Source organism: Podarcis cretensis, assembly GCF_951804945.1.
Source record: "Podarcis cretensis genome assembly, chromosome: Z".
NCBI lineage: Eukaryota > Metazoa > Chordata > Lepidosauria > Squamata > Lacertidae > Podarcis > Podarcis cretensis.
Window position 1 is genome coordinate 4,518,173 of NC_137184.1, and position 21,103 is coordinate 4,539,275.

At 45.4% G+C, this 21,103-nt stretch overlaps 1 long non-coding RNA gene across 1 annotated transcript in view; it reads right to left on the minus strand.

The window, feature by feature from the left end:
* The window catches only part of LOC307207990, a 216,713-nt gene extending 195,952 nt beyond the window's left edge, over positions 1 to 20,761 (minus strand). Inside the window, exon 1 of the long non-coding RNA XR_013834924.1 lies at positions 20,700 to 20,761. This is a non-coding gene — a long non-coding RNA (uncharacterized lncRNA). The remainder of the gene's footprint in view (positions 1 to 20,699) is intronic.
* Between the last annotated feature and the right edge of the window lie 342 nt (positions 20,762 to 21,103).

Genomic DNA, 21,103 nt, shown 5'->3' on the forward strand with positions numbered 1-21,103 from the left:
GGTTAGATGTTAATAAATGGAAAGCAATAACAGTGCTGAGAGCTGTACGATTTCCCTCTCATACTCATTTATTGCTGGGATACCTCTTTCCAGTTCCTTGCTTCTATGGGTTTTATTAGCACATTTTGGAGGAGTAGATTTGTTCTGAAGTGATAAAAAGCTGACTATAATCCGAAAGCTTTTGTTATCGGGCTACAACCAGTGGTAAATGCCACCTCAGAAGGGGCTCTCTTCAGTGCCTTTATTGCAGTGATTAGTCTAAGATGCTGTTGAGATAGCAACAAACTTCAAGCTTAACTGATAAGACTTGTTTAAAGTAAAGCTCTCTCGCTCTCCCTCTGCCTCCCTCCCGTCCTTTATGTGTCTCTGTGTATGTATGCATGTATGTTTGTATATATGTATGTATGAAGAGAAGACTCCCTGGAGAAGACCCTGATGTTGGGAAAGATGGAGGGCACAAGGAGAAGGGGGCGACAGAGGACGAGATGGTTGGATAGAGTTTTCGAGGTTACCAGCATGAGTCTGACCAAGCTGCGGGGGGCAGTGGAGGACAGAAGTGCCTGGCGTTCTCTGGTCCATGGGGTCACGAAGAGTCGGACACGACTAAACGACTAAACAACAACAACAACAACATGTATGTATGTATGTATGTATGTGTACACACACATCCTGGCCCCATTTTATCATAACGTCTTTAACTTCTTCATCTTTTAATTCCCACTCTAATAGTAAATTATACATTCTGGATAAGTTCTTCTTGGAATTTTTTAGCAATACAGTCATATCTCTTTTTGCGAACGCTTCATGTTGCATTTTTCGGGTTAAGAACGCGACAAACCCGGAAGTGTTTACTTCCGGGTTTTGCCACGCACACACACGCAGAAGCATTCTGCATGGTTCGCACATGCACAGAAGCGCTCTATCACGCTTCACACGTGCACAGAAGCACTGCTCTGGTTATGGACTTTTCGGGGTGCGAACACCACCCCGGAACAGATCGTGTCTGCAACCAGAGGTACCATGTACTGTTTGTAATTTTGACTCCTGTTCTCAAAATCCAATTTTTTAATCTTGATGATACTGTATCCAGCTAGTACAGTATTGTTTGATTTCCTCATAAGGTTTTAGTTTTAGTTGTCCCTGTTCCTCTTTTAATAAGTTGCCCAATTTCTTTCCATATTTTTCATTTTAACTGATATTACTTCCCCTGGCGATGTCCACTATGGCGTTTTGGGTTCCAGGAGCCATCAATATTTTATCCAGACTTTATATAATGGGTTCCAAGTTAAATGGTTTAAGAATCCTTTATGCACTGCCACTTTATTGTACATTAAGTACGCGTGCCAGCCAAATCTAATATTCCAGCCCTCGAGGTCTAAGATGTCCGTGTTGTCCAACATAATCCAATCTTTAAGCCAGCAAAAACATGCCGCCTCATAATAAATTCTTAAGTCAGGGAGGCCAAAGCATCCCCTTTCTTTACTATCCATTAATAATTTATATTTAATATGTGGTTTTTTACCTTCCCAGGTCTTTCGCCAGGTCTTTTTTCCATTGATTAAAACACTCCATTTTGCCAATTATGGAGATCATTTGAAAGAGAAACAATAATTTCGGTAATATATTCATTTTTATTGCAGATATTCTTCCCCATAATGTTAATTTTAATTTGCTCCATATCTCCATATCTTTCTTTATTTCTTTCCAGATTTTGTTATAATTATCTTCAAATAAATTTATATTTTCCATTGTCAATTGTATACCCAAATATTTTACTTTTTTTGCTATTTGTAATCCTGTTTTTTCTTCTAATTCCCTTTTTCTCCTGATCCCCCATGTTTTTTTACCATTAATTTCGTTTTTTCTTTGTGTAGTGTAAATCCCGTGACTTTACCAAATTCCCCCAGTTTTTCAAGAACCTTTTAAATACTTTATTATGGGTTTTATACCATCAATACTAAATAGTCTGCAAATGCCCTTAATTTATATGACTTATTACCTAGAGTTTTCCCTTTTATCTCCTGGTCTAATCTAATTTATTCGTTTAATATTCCCAAAGTTAAAATAAAAAGTATCTGATCCCAAACCTCCACTTTCTTGTGGGACATCTTTGGGAGAAGCAATGGCTAAGGAGTAAGCCCCACACAAATCCACAGTGGATTCTCTAAGATGGTGGATGGCACATTGTACATCTTCCCGCAACTCCATAGGGTTGTTTAGTACAGGTGTGAAACTCCCCATGCTCCATGCCCCCTTTTCAGGACTTGTGCCAGTGTAAGTGACCCCAGCTTAAGTTCTGTTGGCTGAGCCCCAGCTGAGTTAGAGTGAGGTGGGGGGGGGAGGGACTAATGCTGGCATAGCCTCAGTTCAGCTTGGAAAGCACAAGAATCACCAAATCCAAATGCTCTCATCCTGACAGATCTTGGGTTTGAATTGCAATGTTAGACTGAAAGTGAGTGCTTGGCCCTGGGCCACCTTTTGAGCTTCACGGCTGAAGTCTCACTAACTTAGTCCAACATGTTAATGGCCACATTATCCTCTATTTCCCCCTGCTTTTGTAGCTGTTACTACTGCAATATTTGTATAGATGTAATGGCACACTTTGGGCCACGGGTGGTGCTGTGGGTTAAACCACAGAGCCTAGGACTTGCCGATCAGAAGGTCGGCAGTTCGAATCCCCGCAATGGGGTGAGCTCCCGTTGCTCGGTCCCTACTCCTGCCAACCTAGCAGTTCGAAAGCATGTCAAGTGCAAGTAGATAAATAGGTACCACTCCGGCGCATTTTAAAATGCCATATCCTGATAGCCTTCATAGCCCTTCCCTGGTTATTGTTGCTTTTACACCACGTTAAGCTAAGTCAAGGTCTGGCCAAGTGCGTCACTGAAACTGGGCCTTGTGGTTAAGATCCCTCCTCACTCACCATAAGCTGCAACCATGAACAAATATTTTACTACCTAATGCATAAAGGTAAAGGTAAAAGGACCCCTGACCATTAGGTCCAGTTGTAGCCAACTCTGGGGTTGTGCCGCTCATCTCGCTTTATCGGCCAGGAGAGCTGGCGTACAGCTTCCAAGTCATGTGGCTAGCATGACTAAGCCACTTCTGGTGAACCAGAGCAGCGCACGGAAACACCGTTTACCTTCCCACCGGAGTGGTACCTATTTATTTACTTGCACTTTGAAGTGCTTTTGAACTGCTAGGTTGGCAGGAGTAGGGACCGAGCAATGAGAGCTCACCCCGTCACAGGGATTCGAAACACTGACTTTCTGATTGGCAAGTCCTAGGCTCTGTAGTTTAACCCACAACGCCACCTGCGTCCCTTACCTAATGCATAGATGAGGCCAAAATAACCAATTCTATTGCTGAAGGGATCTTTTCATCCCTTCTCTTACCTAAATAAGTTTTCCCAACTCCCTCTTGGTACTGAAGAAAACAAAAAGAACGTAAGAACAACTGGCTAGATTAGGCCAAAGATCTGTCTATTTCAGCATCCTCCCAGTGGCCAACCACATTCCTTTGCAAAGCTGCAAGCAGAATCTGAATGCAACAGTGTTCTCCCAAATTCTGATTCCCAGCAACTGGTATTCAGAGGCAAACCGAAAGCCAGTGGATGCTACAGCCCAGGAGCAACAGGACTGCCATGGTTCCCAACTATGTTGTGCAAGAGATCAAACCTTCACTATCCTTGAAATGACATTGAAGAATGCAGAACAGTGTGCGTAAGTGTTGGTGGGCTTGGGGGAGACATTTAGGAGAAGTCCCTTTCTCTTTCCCTCTTTTCTCCTGAGCTGGTGTGGGCAGTGTCACCCAAAAACTGTCAAATGTACCAGACAATTTACCCTCCCTTGCTGAGTCTGACTGAGCTACAAGGTTCTTGGTGCTTCTTCTCATTCTCCTTCTCCTCCAGCTGACCTTGCAAGATCAGCCATCTGCAGCATGGAGGCGATTCGTAAGCAATGCCTTTTCTGCTATGATCTTTCTGATACACAAGGAAGACTGGAGTGAGCTTATGAAATAATAAAACAATGCAGAGTTGTGGGGGCGGGTGGCAAGGACTTCCAATAGTGTGCTAGAGAAATCCTGTCTTACAGATTTATTTCTCTCAGTTCCACTGGAGGTCAGTGCAACATTACAGGACATTACAGGATCGTGGGGTGGTTCCCCCCCCCCCATCCTTGAAATGATGCTCTCCTTCATTCTAAACTAGTACTCCAGCTAAATACGCCCCCCTCCCAAGTTGTTGTTTAAAAACTAGATTTTGATGGTAATAAATATGGGCTTTGGAACAGTTCTCAGTGGTTATATTTGTAACTGCTCAAATAGGGCTGTGAAAAGCTAGAAATACTCAGGTGTTACTCAGCTGAAGCCTGCTCTGCTTGGGAATGAAAATGGCATTTAGTCTTTTCTACCCTCCCCTACGCTCCCTGCCATGAGACAAAATGCTCCATCTGTCTAATAAATGGGTGAGGACTGGATGACTCAGCTCTGTGGGACTGATGGGTGGGAGGATACAGTGAGTAATAACAGCCTTGATCCAGCACTTTTCATAAGAGCACTTTTCATAAGAGGGCGCACAACCCCAGAGTCTGTCAAGACTGGCCCGTACGGGCAGGGGTACCTTTACCTTTACAGCCCAACATGCCCACGTTTCACTGGACACTCAACCTTTTTTCCATTCTGAACAGAGGAGAGGAGCAAATAGCTTTTCTCTGTGACTGCTTGATATAGGTGGCTTTCCCTCAGTAATGAAGGAGGAGAGCAGGGGGAAACACCTGCACAATCCTGTAGCCCTGCCTCTTTTCCTATGGCATTTTGTGGCTGGTTCCCACAGTGCATTCTCCAAATTCCAAGTGTGCCCAATGGGGCAAGAAAGTCTGTGACCCCTGATCCATACGGCAGGGGTCAACAAACCTATCAGTTTTATTTTACTGTATTTGCCTTATCTTTTTAAAGGTGTAACCTTCCTTGAGACTTTATGGTAACATATAAAGTAAAATAAAATACAACATAAAATTCAGTTTCACATTTATTGTTTGTTGCATTTTATATCCTTCCTTTTTCTCTGAGGAGCTCAAGATGGCTTACATGGTTATCCTCCTCTTTATTTAATCCTCACCAGTGGTGCCAACTCCAGGGGCCCCTGGAGGCCCAGGCACCCACAAAAATTTGGCTGTGGGTGCTGTTAAGTTGTGGGTGAACATATCAGATGACACAGCGATTCTTCAAACAGCTCTTGTTTATTCACAGGCCAGAACAGAACTGAACTGAAGGGTTCAGTCAGCCTGCTTATATAGAGCTCCATTAGAACGCAACAGTAACCATTTTCTGTAAGTATCCAATCACTGAATGTCACTTTCAATCCCTTATTTGCATATGTGGACCTGAACTATCTACAGTATTCCCCTGCTGGCCCAGGGTGAGAACTTCAGTACATAACTGGTGCCCTGCCTCCTTCACCCACCGCTCACTGATGCCTTACCTGTGGGCACGGACGTGCTTCTGGGGTGTGTCCGTGGTCACAGCGGGCCCCAATAGATGCCCTGCAGTGGAAGAGGCACAAGAGCGTGCTGTGGCACAAGAGCGTTTGCATGCCCAGCGCCGCACCATCATGATGTCATGTCACCTCAACGTCATGTCATGCCTCAGCGTTATGACATCGCAGCACCACGCTGCATTGGGGTATCCACAGTCTGGGGCCCAAGTTGGCACTGCTGAACCCCACAACAACCCTGTGAGGTAGGCTGAGCTGAGAGGCATTGCCTAGCCCAAAGCAGTGGGCTTCATGTTTAAGTGGGGAATAAAATGCTGGTTTGCCAGGTCTGAGTCTGATACTCTACCCACTGTACAGTACTACACTGGCTCTTCCCCAATTTTAAATTCAGTTCCGAATGGGGGGGGGGGAGCACTATTTAATTGACCCCAATAAGTTGACAAATGGTTAAGCTCAGAAATCCTGCTTCATGGAGACCTGTTGCTTTTAACAGAGTTAAAGAAAGACCTGACCTCGCCCATCTTTTTTGTCTTTTTTAAACGCTGGCCTTTAATGAAGAGCAGAATCTTTCTATACAATGATAAGCTGTTGTATATGTTTATATTTTCCTGCATATTTGTTTCGCCTTCCTCTGAATTTTTTTTTATGCTAATGGTCTCTCAAAATATTTTAATTGGATTTTTTAAAAATGAAGTTCTTGAAAGTTAATTAAAAGTTATCCTCCTTTAGTTGTACAAAAGCAGACTTTCTGCTCTGAAAATTAACTCCCATAATTAAAATCCTATATCTGTTTCCTGATATAAATGGGGTGTGTATTACCCATTTATTATTATTGGCTACGCAGGGCAATTTACATGAGCACAGAGAGAAAAAGTGTGTATGTGTCAGAGAGAGAGAGGGAGAGGGAGAGAGGGAGAGAGGGGGGGGGGGGGAGAGAGAGAGAGAGAGAGAGAGAGAGAGAGAGAGAGAGAATGAACCATATTCAGCAAAGGACTTATCACTTTTTTAAAAAAAATTCCATCTCTGTGCTGGGATTTTGCTATCATTCATATTTCCTGACATTTGGAGCAATAATAGCAGGGAGGATAGTTCTTTCCCCCATAACAACATGTCACTTAATTTCTGCAAGATGTTAACACACACACACACACACACACACACACACACACACACAGACACACACACACACACACACACACACACACACACTTTATTGTGATCTCAAGATGCACGCCAAGGCCCCGTGACCCCACAGCTCCCTAGAGAAATAAATAACCACACATGGACAATAACATTTTAGGTTTGGGCTTGAATAAGGCCACAACTTTATTGGTTACAGAAGAGAATGGTTTGGCATAGGCATTGGGTAAAGCCATTGCTATTCCACTCCAGCCAGTCTGCTGGAAGTGCATCTAAGGGTAAACCGCATATTGGGGGGATGCCGTATGACCTGCAAGGCCCCCGTTGGAGGAGTTGTATGGCCCCCACCCCCGCCTGGAGGTCAGACAGAAGCCACTCCTCCCGGATCCTTTAAATAGGACAACCTTTTCCGAAGGAGGGGCAGGCAGAGGCTATAGCCTCCCCTCCAGCCAATATCTAGACTCACCCAATGTATAACCACCTTACAAAGTTAAGAAATTATGGAAAAAATTAAAAGAACCATGGAAGGGGAAGAAGGGAAGTTGATGAATTACAATGGTGGATATTTAATAGTGGAAATGTATATTTGAAATTTTTAATAAAAAACAAAAACGAAAAACAAGGTTGTGATGATTCCTATGAGGTAAGTGAAAACCAGATGGTCACTGCCAATTTGCTAAATGGAAAAGTTCCTGCCTGGTCCCAACTGACTTGGTCAATAGCAAGGTCATAGCCCAAGGAAGCAACAGGTAATGGGACGGTGGGCAGGAGATCCAACATAAAGCAGGGTGGTGTGCTGGGCAGGCTGTGATTTAACAACCACTGGGAACAGGCCCAAGCATCCTGATTGGTTGGTTGGGCCTGCGCCAGGGGAACACCTGACCAAAGTCTGCTGGCATAGGCTAATTAGCAGCCAGCCAGTCTATTCACTGGATTACTTGTGTGGCATGGGGCCTGGCCGCAACACTGCAGGTGAGCAGACTTGTTGGAAATAGTGAAGTGGTTGAATTACAAATTCTGTGTGTTGAGGCTGTGGTCTGTGGGTGCGGGCACCATGCTTAGGTATCTGCCAAAGGCACGTATGCCAATAGGAGACCACTGACAAGAGCTTCCCTGGACCTGATCCTCCTCTTCACACCACTGCAACCTGCTTGTTCAGTTCCATGTCATTCTGTCCTTAACAAATAATGGAGCAATGGTAGATGCCCAACGGGGATGAGCAAGCAAACAACAGGTGTGGTAAGAAGGAGGAGTAGAAGATGCCACTGGCTACTTGCTTGCTGGACAAGCAAGCACATGGAAGCATTGATAATCCAGAGCATCTGAAGCAGCCAGCAACAGGAGCAGTAAAAGGGGGCAGCAGATTCAATGAGTTGTGTGCAAGGACCCTTCAAAACCTGGAGACAGCACTGGCTGCTGCTTTCAAATCTCACTTCCCGTGTGATTGAGCAAAACTTCCTTTGGCATCATTAGAGTCATGAGAACATAAGGAGAGCCTTGCTGAATCAGCAGATGGCCACATCTAGCACAGCTTCCTGTTCTCACAGTGGTCAACCAGATCCCTGTAGGAAACCTACAAGCAGGACTTGAGCACAAGAGCACTCTTCCCCACCTGGGGTTTCCAGCAACAGGTATTCAGAAGCATTGCTGTCTGTGACTGTGCAGGAAGAATATAGCAATTGTGGCTAGTATCCATTATTGGCCTTATATTGCATTAATCTACCAGCTCCATCTGGTACGCAGGCTGAGACCCTACCTGCCCGCAGACTGTCTCGCCAGAGTGGTGCATGCTCTAGTTATCTACCGCTACTGCAGTGTGCTCCATGTGGGGCTACCTTTGAAGGTGACCCGGAAACTACAACTAATCCAGAATGCAGCAGCTAGACTGGTGACTGGGAGTGGCTGCCGAGACCATATAACACCAGTCCTGAAAGACCTACATTGGCTCCCAGTACGTTTCCGAGCACAATTCAAAGTGTTGGTGCTGACCTTTAAAGGCCTAAATGGACCTGGCCCAGCATACCTGAAGGAGCGTCTCCACCACCATCATTCAGCCCAAACACTGAGGTCCAGTGCCGAGGGCCTTCTGGCGCTTCCCTCACTGCAAGTGAGGGAAGAAGTGAGGTTGCAGGAAACCAGGCCTTCTCGGTAGTGGCACCCACCCTGCGGAACGCCCTCCCATCAGATGTCAAGGAAATAAACAACTACCTGACCATCTGAAGGCAGCCCTGTTTAGGGAAGCTTTTAATGTTTGATGTTTATTGTGTTTTTAATTCTATTAAATATTCTATTGGGAGCCACCCAGAGTAGCTGGGGAAACCCAGACAGATGGGCGCGGTATAAATAATATATGATGATGATGAAGAATTTGTCTAATCCTCTTTTAAAGACTTTCAAGTCAGTGGTCATCACTACATATTGTGTGAGCAATTTCCATAGCTTAACTATGTAAATTCAGCTGCTGCAATTGATGTGGATCTGGACACTTGCATAATAAATCCACTTCCCTTGCCCTCCCCCACACCCTAAAATTGGACTCAAAAGTTATGTGAAAATGCACTGGAAAGTCTGGACTAACAATTGCTTCACATGACATTGCATAACTGCTTGCCCAGCTTTGGGAAGGTGGCTTTGGGCTGGGGGAGGGGGCTATCAAATTTTGGCCTTGCACATGGTACCTACAATATTACCAAGGTTCACCTCTATGTAGCTTCTGGCTGCTGCTTCCCCTAAGTCTCATCAGTGGCAAGGCTAGGGAACCCTTTTCAGTCTGAAAAGTGAGTGTGACGATGAATGCATTTTTTTCCTTTGTAGAATAGTCTGCTTTCTACATACACTCATGCAATCCTCTTCAGATGGCCCTCATGTAATCCTCTTCAGATGCAGGAGGCAGTGGAAGACAGGAGTGCCTGGCATGCTCTAGTCCATGGGTTCACGAAAAGTCGGACACGACTAAACGACTAAACAACAACAACAACAATCCTCTTCAGCTTCTATTCAATCAGTCATGAGACAATCATCAGAGTTCAAAGACACACTCCAGCCAGGCAAAATAATTTGAGGGCCAGTGAGGGATGTGGTCTGGGGAAAGTCACAAAGTCCAGTTAGACAGGCACAAAGGAATCTACTTGGTTCTGCACCCCAGATCGAAGTTGTCCTCTTCTAGGTAACATCACACACTCCCTGACTGCTAGCTCCATCATATTAACTTGACCACTCATCCAGGACAAGCTTTGGATTTCCAGGTATCAGTCCTTTTTCTGCTGGCAAGACTCCACGAAGCTATCACTGCTCATATTTATTCAAAGCCCTGATAATTGGGAGAGAGCCCGAGACAGCATTAGAAGCAAGTGTGCCCCATGGGGGCGGGGGGAAGCGGAACATGTCCCACTTTATGCCATGATGCGATTGGGCAACTTCAGAGCGTATGTGCTCCAGGGATGCCTCCAGAGCACTGCATCTCCAGCAACTAGAGTACACACATGCTATCGGTTCTCCTGAGCATCCAGAAAATAAATACACAAGAAGGTTTTTTTAAAAAACAACACCAACAAGAGACATAGCAAGGACACAGATATAAGTAGAAAGTGCTTGCTGACTTATAGACTCTTTTCAGTTTGGAGTTGTTGTTTAAAGTTCACCAGCAATTTAGTCCGCATTTCTCCTAATGCAAACCCTTTTTTATGCAACATTGCCTAATATATGCATTTTCCACAAATAATCCCCCTCCCAATATAATGCATTTCTATGTTATTGGAGGGTTGTTTTTCTTTGCTACTATGTTACATATTTTTGTTTTTTTATTTTGTAAATCAACATGTGATCCTCAGATGAAGGGCAGTGTAGGAATTTAATAACGAAATATTATTTTCACTAATATATGCATTTTTTCTATGCTCATTTTCACCAACATATTCATTTTTGAACATTCATTTTGGTTGGAGTACATTACAAAATTCAGAAAAGTTTCTAAGAATAGCTATTTCCAAGAATAGATGAGATGTGGTTTGGGAAGTGCAAATGAGGCAGGTCCACATTAAACTGTGAACTGAGCTTCATTTTCCAGCTTGCCTGTAATCTAATATAAGAGACTGATAAAAAATAAAGATGCTGCAATAGACCAATAAACACGAAGTTCAATACTGAATGAACCGAATGCACCATTTCAGAGAATAAAGAATACCAAATCCATATACTAGTCTTCACTAGCCTAATGCCCATCAGATGTTTTGGACTACAACTCCCATCAGCTGCAGGCAGTGCATTTTTACTAGGGCAAGTTGGTGAGGGGTGCTACAAACAGTAACTCATTAAAACTACAAGGGAATAATAGCAAACAACTCATATTTTGTCAGAATGCATACACTCAGACGATCTCTCCAGCAACCTATACACATGACCAAAGTTATTGGGGGGGGGGCTCCAACTCCCATGAGTCCTCACCATCATGGCCAATGGCCAGAGATGATGATAACTGGAGTGCAGTAACATCTGGTCATAGCTTCCCCATACCTGAATGAAGAAGTAATATTGCCTGCTATATGTGAGAGGTGGTGTGATGGCCTGGGATTCAGACTTGGATGCTGAACCTGAGGGATCCCAACCTGCACAGGATTCCCCGCCTCCAGAACCAGCTGAGCTGGGGCTGGGGCATGAGCCTGAAAAGTCCTCACCTGTGCTGGATCCTCAGGTGCAGGCACCAGCTGAGTCTGCTCTGGCTTCTGAGGTAATGGAGGACACATTGCCTGCAGGTGCTCCACTCTCAGACCCGTCAGAGGAAGCTGAGGTTGCCTCTGGGTCCGGTAACCCTCCAGCCTCTCCTGAGCTGCAGAGGCTCAGGGCCGAGAGGCAGAGGGAACTAAGTTCCCGCAGGTGGAGTGCTCACCTCCAGGCCAGGAGAGGTGAGTCACCTGTGGACTGCGGCCGCTCTATGCCTTGGGGCAGATAAAAGCCAGCCAGCCCCAGTTCCAGGTTGCGGGAGCAACATTGTTGGTTGCTAGTTCTTGCCTGAACCCTGTCCTGCTTTCCTGCCTGAGCTCTTGACCCACCCTGGCTCCCTGCTTGCATGCCTGTTCCTGACTTCACCCGACTCCCTGCCCTGCACCCAGCTTCAGCTACTACGGATTGCCTCCATGCCTCCATGTTGCACCTTTGACCACGGACCGGACTTGGATCTCACCTCTTGGGTAACCCACGGGACCAGCACAGGTGGCTCTCTTTCAAAAGATGTATGGGGAAAGCTTGGATAAGAGACTTGGAGTCCTCCAGATGTTGCTGGACTCTAACCCAATCAGCCCCAGTAGTCAGCACAGGTTATGGTTAGGGATGATGGTAGCTGAAGTCTAGCAGCACCAGGGGTGGGGCAATTCCCCATCCCTTTACTAGACTATGTGGACATACCATTCAAGGACACAAAGCCACTGGCTAGTAAAAGCAAAGAGGACTAGGCACAACTGATCACTGCAGCAATAGCACAGGATACACAGCTGTCATAGCCTTCCATCCCTCATGTCAAACATGCTCTCTCATCATAGGCCAAGACCCCAGAGAGACTGCCACACAGTGTTGACAATACTGAACTGGATGGGTTTGACTCAGGGTTTGACTTAGGATGGCAGTTTCCTAAGTTGGCATTCAGTAGCACACCATCATAAGGCCCCTCTGAAAGGGCTTGCTTTAGACATAGTTAAACCACCTCATGGGCTGTGTGTGAGAACAAACTCTGAGTGAGAGGTGGTGAAGTGGGGGAACCCCAGAGGGCATTGATCTCCCCAATGTTCAGTGGTCAGGGATGGTGGAAGCTGGGGTCCAGGAACATCTGGAGGACAGCAGGCTCCCCATACTTGTCAACAACAGCAATATAGTCTTTGCTTTGCATCTGAAGCAGATGGCTTCAGTGTGAGAATAATTACACTTCTGATTTTATTCAGGTAAATAAAAGTGGCTTTTTAAAAAATAAACCAAAAACCAACAACAACACTTGGGAAGGAAGATCCGCTTCTTAGTCAAACATTTACTGAATAAACAGATTGCGCATTTTCTCTCTCGCTGAGTCTTTATCCTTCAAGACTGCAATAAGTGACCTTTTAATCCCAGACAGCACACTGCGTGAGCAGCTGAAATGGAAAAAACAGAAAAGCATGATTTCCCCCCACCATTTCACTAGCCCCTGATATCCACTCAGTTTGAATCAGCAAAAAACAAAACAAAACCCCTGTGTATTTTTTAAAACCAAAAATCCCATCACTGTAAAACGGCAAGGTGTGTTCGGTTATCTCTCCATCAACACCACCACTGTTTAGGTGGTTGGAATTTGATTGGTAGACAGGAAGCGAAGGTGGCAGAGAGTAGAGGGCAGTTAGCTGGGTGGGGATTTATAGGACTGGCCTACGTCCAGCCCTTTTGTAAGCAAGAAGCTCAACAACTTTGGGGTTTGTCTAAAAAGCTCAAGCATTTCAGTGTTTTCCTTTTAAAAAAGCTCAACAGCTTTTGCGGTTTGCGGGTCCTGGTTTTGAAATGTAAGAGTGGTGGTGCCCAGGGTTCCACTGGGTAGGCAGGGAGACCAACAGCGGTGGCGCCAGAACAGGCAGGAAGAGCCAACAAATGTGTTTTGCTTCCATCCTTTCTCTCTCTCCCCCCCCCCCCTGAGTTCCACAAGGGCAACACTGACAATGAGGAGGAGGAAGAGGAAACTGATGGGCAGGGTCATTCCCTGAGCTGGTTGCATGTAAGGAGGTAGGCAGGCAGGCAGGCAGGTAGGTGGTGCAGGGGCCAACCTGAGGGGAGGCTGACCTTGGTGGAACAGTGGCTTACTCATCCTAGTGGACCAGCCTCCACTGTTTAGGAGATTACTCATTCTAACAATCCTCACCATCCCATTCAGCTTACTGTGAATTTATTTCCATCGTTCCTCAAATATAGGGCAGATCCATACCACGTTTCAAGTACATCCTCTACCCCAGGAATCCTGGAAACTGTAGTTTACTCTCACATAGATACAGTACCTTCCAACTATCCTTCCAATTATGCTTTTGTGGGGCGGGGATGTGCTTTAAAATATGCTTTAAATTAGTCCTACAATTAGTCATTCTTCTGCTGCTGCTTTCAGAAGATCCAGCACCCCAAAAAACCTTCTCGGGAGGGGGGGGGAACTCTCCTGAATAATGTGGGATGGGAATGTAAGGAATTGCTGTTGGAAAGGGGGAGATCACCCCAAATCAAGCTTTGACCTTAAGACAACTCAACACATTTAATCCCTTTCTTCCTCCAGCAACTCTCCATCCCTCATTCCACATTGTTCAGAAGAGCTTCCCTGACTCTCCAGAGATGCTTTCTGTCCAGAGACTGCACTCACTTGCCAGTGAGTGCAGTGGAGAGGGATCTTTGGTGGGTGCTGTCCATTGGGATTGGTAGGAAGGCAGAGAGACCAACATTAGGTAGACCCAGAGACAATGACAGATGGAGACAAGCAGTGCTTTTTTCTAAAAAGAATGTCTAGGGGTACTCTCATTTTCCTACTCATATTGAAATACTGCCCCTCAATGAGGCCAAACTTAGATTCACAAAATGTTTAGGGGTATGTGTACCCCTGCATACCCCCAGAAAAAAAAGCACTGGAGACAAGTTCTCATCCTGCCCCTGAGGCTAAGGGGGAGGATGATGAACGCCACCCGCCATGGACTGTTTGTAAGTAAGAAGGCAGAAAGGCAGGGGCTGGCTGGGAGCAAGCTAAGGTTGATGGGACAGAGCCCATCTGTAAACTTGCTGACTGATTGTATTTCTATCCCACCTTTTCCTCCAAGCAGCTCATGGTGGCTTACATAGTTATCCTCCCCATTCTGTCCTCATAGCAACCCTGCATGGTAGGTTAAGGTGAGAAGCTGTAAGTAGTCTAAGGTCACACCCAGTGAATTCCATGGCCAAGTGGGGGATTTGAACCCCGGTCTCTCCCAGGTCTTAGTCCAGCTCTCTAACCACTACACCACAGCAGCTCAGCTGCTGTACCTGAGGATCTAAGACTCTCTCTCTGCATGCAAGAAAGCTGTGTTTGGGGTTTTTTTTTAATGCAGGATAGTATTTTGAAGCTGTAGTAATGGCAGAACATTGAAAAACATCTTTATCTTGACCAGTGTTCAGGATGTATAATGTACACAAACATGCATACAATGTACTGTTTCCCTGTTTTACGTTCCCCCTTTGCTCAGAAAAATCAGAAAGGATGACCTTACTGAAGGGAAGCGACAGTATGGCTAGGTTCCCCCTGCCTCCCCGCCCTCTGCTCTTAAAGTACTTATCCCAATAATTTCTTATGCCTGATGGACAGACTCAGCAATAACCTGATCCTGCAATACACTGAATAAACACTTTAGCATTTAGTGCATGGACACTAATGTGCTTCGAAGTAATTGCTTAGAGAGAGTCCCAGCTCCAGAAGAATAATGCAGAGGTTGCACTAATATGCCACACGAGTGGGAAAAATGCTGCTGGACAAAATTTCAGGGCTCTCTCTTTCTCTCTCTCTCCTCCTCCCACCTTATGCACAATTTTTATTTATTTATTTATTTATTATTTGCAGTGCAGGGAGTTGGGCACCTGGAAAGCAACCCTAACAGCCCAATATCATTAGGATATGTGAAGGAGTGAGGATTGCCCCTTGTAAACTACTCAGCACTTTCTCCTAATCAGCACTTTGATGACTGTCTGGGACAAGGATAGCCAACATGGTTCTTTCCAGATGCAACTGGACTTGAACTCCTGCGACTTTCCAGTGGATGGCGCACTCTGCGGCAACGTCGCTTCTTCTTCCTTCTCTCTCCCACTTCTGCACTCCACCTCTGTGTGCCCGCATCTCGTTTGTCACAGGCAAGTTGCGTGGCTTCAGCGGTGTCAGTGTGTGAAGTGCTGTTTCTTCATGCAAGTACTACCACGAAAGGAGGTATGTTGCTGCATGCAAAAGGTACTCAGCCTAGGCAGAATCACCATAACATAATGGACAGAGGTGATCTTTGGTTATCCTTCACAGCAATAGAAGCAGATATAAAAAAGCTTGTTTCTGGTCATCAAGCACAAGGGTCACATTGATGGAAAAAGACTTGAAGTATACATTTTTATGCAATTGCATTTTGTATAAATTATAAAAATTATAAATAAAGCACATTCTGTTTACAAACAAGACATTTAAACAGCTACCTTTCTACTGGTGGGACCGGGGGACCACGGGAAGTAAACCAGGTCAGAAGTGGGCCACGATGGGAAAAAGTTGAGAAACACTGAAATAGAGGACTGTCCTCTTGACAGTCTTAAATAAAGAACAGCCTTCTGTAAAGCAGTACATGTTGACCCCCTGAGCATTCAGTTGCAAAGACGGAACAAGCCGTGGAGTAGGGCAGATGAACCACCCACCCATAGGAGCCACCATATTCTCTGGACTGGGTTTCAATTTACTGGTCCTCATCTGGTCAGTGGGTATCCCTCATCCCAGGGGCCTAGGGTGTTTTGAACCTCTTTCTCTGAGGGCAGAGAAAAATCTGACCTCATAATTCATGTAGGACAGGGCTATCAATGGCTACTGGCGATTGTGGCCATGCACTGTTCCACAACTGGAGGCAGTTGCTTCTGAATATCAGTTGTTGGAAACAGCAGGAGGGAAGAGTGCATCGTTCAGCCCGTGCACTGAGATCCAGCACCAAGGGCCTTCTGGCGGTTCCCTCATTGCGAGAAGTGAGGTTACAGGGAACCAGGCAGAGGGCCTTCTCGGTAGTGGCACACACCCTGTGGAACGCCCTCCCACCAGATGTCAAGGAAATGAGCAGCTATCTTCTCTTTAAAAGACATCTGAAGGCAGCCCTGTTTAGGGAAGTTTTTAATATTTAATGCTGTATTGTTTTTAACACTCGATTGGAAGCCGCCCAGAGCGGCTGGGGAAACTCAGCCAGATGGGCGGGGTATAAATAATAAATTATTATTATTATTTATTATTATTAACTAAAATCCTCCTTGCTGGTTTCCCACAAGAGGCATCTGGTTGACCAAATGGGCCATTGGCCTGATCCAGAAGGCTCTTCTTATGTACTTAACACCCCTCCCAGTTGCCAGTTAATTATTTTAGGACAGGGGTGCCCAAACTTTTTTTCAAAGAGGGCCAGAATTGATGATGTGAACATGTGTGAGGGCCGACCAAAGTTGCTGTGCTTCTTTTTAGGATTTTACCCCAGGACATATACTGCCACGGGGATTGGATTAAATCGACTGATTCCCCCCGAAATGGACTTTGGACATGCCTGTTTAAGGAGGAAGAAGTGGATTTGATTAGCTGTGATTCCTATATTGCAGCGGGTTGGACTAGATGACCCTTGGGGTCTCCTCCAAATCTATGATTCTATGTACAAGGGCCAGGGAGAAGATGAAGGAAAAGGGAAGTTTGTCCAGGGAGGTGGTATAGGGGGTGTTAGGTAGAAGTTGAGTGAGAGTGGAAGAAGAAGTTATAGGAGATGTGCGAACAGACGTTGAGGGGCATTTGGGGGTGGAAAGGGAGATATATAGAAAGAAAAAGCCAGTGTGGTGCAGTGGTTAAGAGTGGTGGCCTTGTAATCTGGTGAACCGGGTTCGATTCCCTGCTCCTCCACATGCAGCTGCTGGGTGACCTTGGGCTAGTCACACTTCTCTGAAGTCTCTCAGCCCCACTCACCTCACAGAGTGTTTGTTGTGGGGGAGGAAGGGAAAGGAGAATGTTAGCTGCTTTGAGACTCCTTCGGGTAGTGATAAAAGTAAAGGTAAAGGTACCCCTGCCCGTATGGGCCAGTCTTGACAGACTCTGGGGTTGTGCGCCCATCTCACTTAAGAGGCCAGGGGCCAGCGCTGTCCGGAGACACTTCCGGGTCACGTGGCCAGCGTGACATCGCTGCTCTGGCCAGAGCCAGAGCCAGAGCCGCACACGGAAACGCCGTTTACCTTCCCGCTGGTAAGCGGTCCCTATTTATCTACTTGCACCCGGAGGTGCTTTCGAACTGCTAGGTTGGCAGGCGCTGGGACCGAGCAGCGGGAGCGCACCCCGCCGCAGGGATTCGAACCGCCGACCTTTCGATCGGCAAGTCCTAGGCGCTGAGGCTTTAACCCACAGCGCCACCTGCGTCCCTAGTCACACTTCTCTGAAGTCTCTCAGCCCCACTCACCTCACAGAGTGTTTGTTGTGGGGGAGGAAGGGAGAGGAGAATGTTGGCTGCTTTGAGACTCCTTAGGGTAGTGATAAAGCGGGATATCAAATCCAAACTACTACTACTACTACTACTATTCTTCTTCTTCTTCTTCTATTTCTTCTTCTTCTTCTTCTTCTTCTTCTTCTTCTTCTTCTTCTTCTTCTTCTTCTTCTTCTTCTTCTCTATTTAGGACCTCTGGAGCAGCAAATTACCGTATGCCTAAAATGGGGGGAGACTGAGTCACAATACCTCCAGAGCGAATGTCTATACTTAGCTTAAGTAAAGCTGAGCTATGGAACTCCTCACCAGATGGGGAACACCATGTAGAAAAGAATTTAGCTGTTTTCAGGTATAGATAAGAGACCATCAGTTGATGGCTGATGAGGCCAAACTCTGCCCCCATCTCCCTCTGTTCTGAGGCTGACTGTGACATTGCACCACCATTTTGTGGTGGGTCTCAGTGTTTTCAACTGACTCATGCAGGCCCTGGGGGAAGAAAATTTGACAGCTCTTGGCTTACAACATTCAAAATGTAATAAAAAAAAGGTTGGTTTTTTATATGAAACAAAACAAAAAACAAATAAATGAAAACATTCCAAAAAGACACTAAAAATTACATGCAATTAGTTAGACTTAAATATTCATCAGTAAGAAATGACTGTATTTTCACTTATGCAAATAATTTGCTTTAGTCTTCACTCAGAGTGCTCATCTTTTAATGCCATTTATTAATTACAGATGGCAATACATTTTAATGGAAAACTAATTTGGGCATTTTCCTCATTAGATAAATCTATAGCTTTCCCCCAGATATTTTTTAGCTTGTATGCAATTCAGAAGCTTTTGTTGATTCTCCACCCCCTCCTCATATAACAAACGAAGCTTGCAAGCAATTAGAGACGTATTAGTCTTTACATAAGACTAATGTTGACAGTTGCATCAAGAAAACAAGATGCAATCCCCCCCGCTTTCCTCCCACTTCAGAGGACAAAAATAAAGACAAAAAGACCGCTGTAGCCAATGTATTATTAATATCCAATAAATGTGAACTGGTGAATTTAAAAGCCAGGGTGTAATGCTTTTTCCCAGAGCAGAGAGCCTTTAAACAAGTTCCAGTTATTGAAATTGTGCAGTAAAAATGGGTAAAATGAAAGAACATTTTTTTAGGTGGGATAATAAAATTCAGTATATTAACATAGGCAGTCCAGATAGCACACCTGCGGAATGGCAGAGCTGTTGTCCTTTATGGACTCAGCTAAGGCCAGGGGCTTTCAGAAAGTATATGTGCAAGCAGGACTTGCTGTAAGATGTAACTAGGGATAGAAGCATCTGTCGTCAAATCATAGAATTGTAGAGTTGGAAGGGACCCTGAGGATCATCTAGTCCAGGGGTCTGCAACCTTTAAGACAAAAAGAGCCACTTGGACCCGTTTCTGAAGAAAAAAAAAAAGGGAGCCGCAAAACTCGTCATTATAAAAATAACTTTTTTGTCACTTTTTAAAATTATTTCTTTGTTTGGCCCCTCAGAATTACTCCTCCTCATAGAAATAAACGTTAAATTAACAAGTTACCTTTTTTTGTGTGTATGTTCTTCACTCCCCTTCAAAACAGTGACCAGCGTACATGCCCCCTTTCAATGCAGTGACCAGCGTACATGCCCCTTACAATGTAGCAGGCGGGCGGGCGGGAAGGTGACGTTGGGACGGTGCGTGACTAACGCACGCACTGCCCCCATGCGACGTCACAGCCAGTACAGCGCCCGCCACAGTGGGGAGTGTCGGGGCGCACAATGCGCCTCCTCCCCTTGCTAGTATCCGCCCCGGAGCCGTGGCAAAGGTATAAAAGAGCCACATGCAGCTCCGGAGCCGCGGGTTGCAGACCCCTGATCTAGTCCAAACCCCCTGATAAAATTCTGTTCTCTGGCAGAGGTAAGAATAACAGTTTCCTGGGAAGAGAGACTGGTTGTTAAACTGATCTGAGAATTCGGGATTTGGTGGGAAGCATGACTGTTCAAAGTGGTTTGATACTGCTTTAAATGTATAGTGCAGATGGAGTCTAACTTCTGCTGAAAGTAGATCACTTGAAATTAAGAGGTTATATCTAAAAGTAAGGAATGCTAATCTGTTACAGTGGCGTGGGACTAACATTGAATACAACCCAGAGTGTTGACAGCTACCCTAGATGTCATCTCATCAATCCCTACTGCTCAATGTAGGATACAGTGACAGCGTATGTGGCAGATATATTTGCACCCTCTCCTTCTATACCTGCAGTCAAGGAGAGCTCTTCCCATTAAAACATTTATCCAAATTTCCTTTCCTGCCATTTCCATTTGCAGCCACTGGTTGCAGTCCAGCCCTCTGGAGCAAAAGAGAACAAGTCTGTTCTTAAGTTAGCTTGCAGTAATGACAAGCTGTCAATTGGACACTTTCTCCCTTCCTCTCTCCCTTCCTTTCTTTATATGCGTAATCAGCATATAAACAGAGTCAAGTGAAAAAAATGTACAAGGAAGTTTGCCAGAGATTGCTAAAGGATAACTTGATATATTTTATCTATAGCCTTGTTTAAGCAAACACCCCTGAGGAAACTTGAAGCATTTAGACAAGGGGTAGGTAACCTAAGGCCCGGGGGCCGGTGCAGCCCAATCACCTTCTCAATCCGGCTCGTGGATGGTCCGGGAATCAGCGTGTTTTTACATGAGTAGAATCTGTCCTTTTATTTCAAATGCATCTCTGGGTTATTTCTGGGGCCTGCCCGGTGTTTTTACATGAGTAGAATCTGTGCTTTTATTTCAAATGCATCTCTGGGTTATTGGTGGGGCATAGGAATTCGTTCATTCTCACCCCCCCAAAAAAAAATAGTCCGGCCCACCACATGGTCTGAGGGACGGTGGACCAGCCCATGGCTGAAAAAGGTTGCTGACCCCTGATTTAGACATTTGGGCTACAAAATCCTATGCACGCTTCCTAGGGATTGTGCTTTCCTGAAATCTCTGGGGTTTACTCTGGAGTAAAAATGCAGAGCGGTTGTGCTGGTAGACCCACTGGCCATGGGCTGGGGACCTAGATCTCCACCAGCCATTTTTTTATATTTTGGCAGAATTCATTGCTGAAGGTAAGCCCTGCTTGTAGTAGGGATTGGTTGCATTTAGGAGATCCCAATCAAATCTAAAACCAAAAGCAAGTCATGCTTGAGCCAGTTTGCAGCAGGGATCAGTGAACTCTATTTCTGGCAGGGATTTTGGTTGACAGGAGCTGGAGTTCAAAACATCTTCAGGG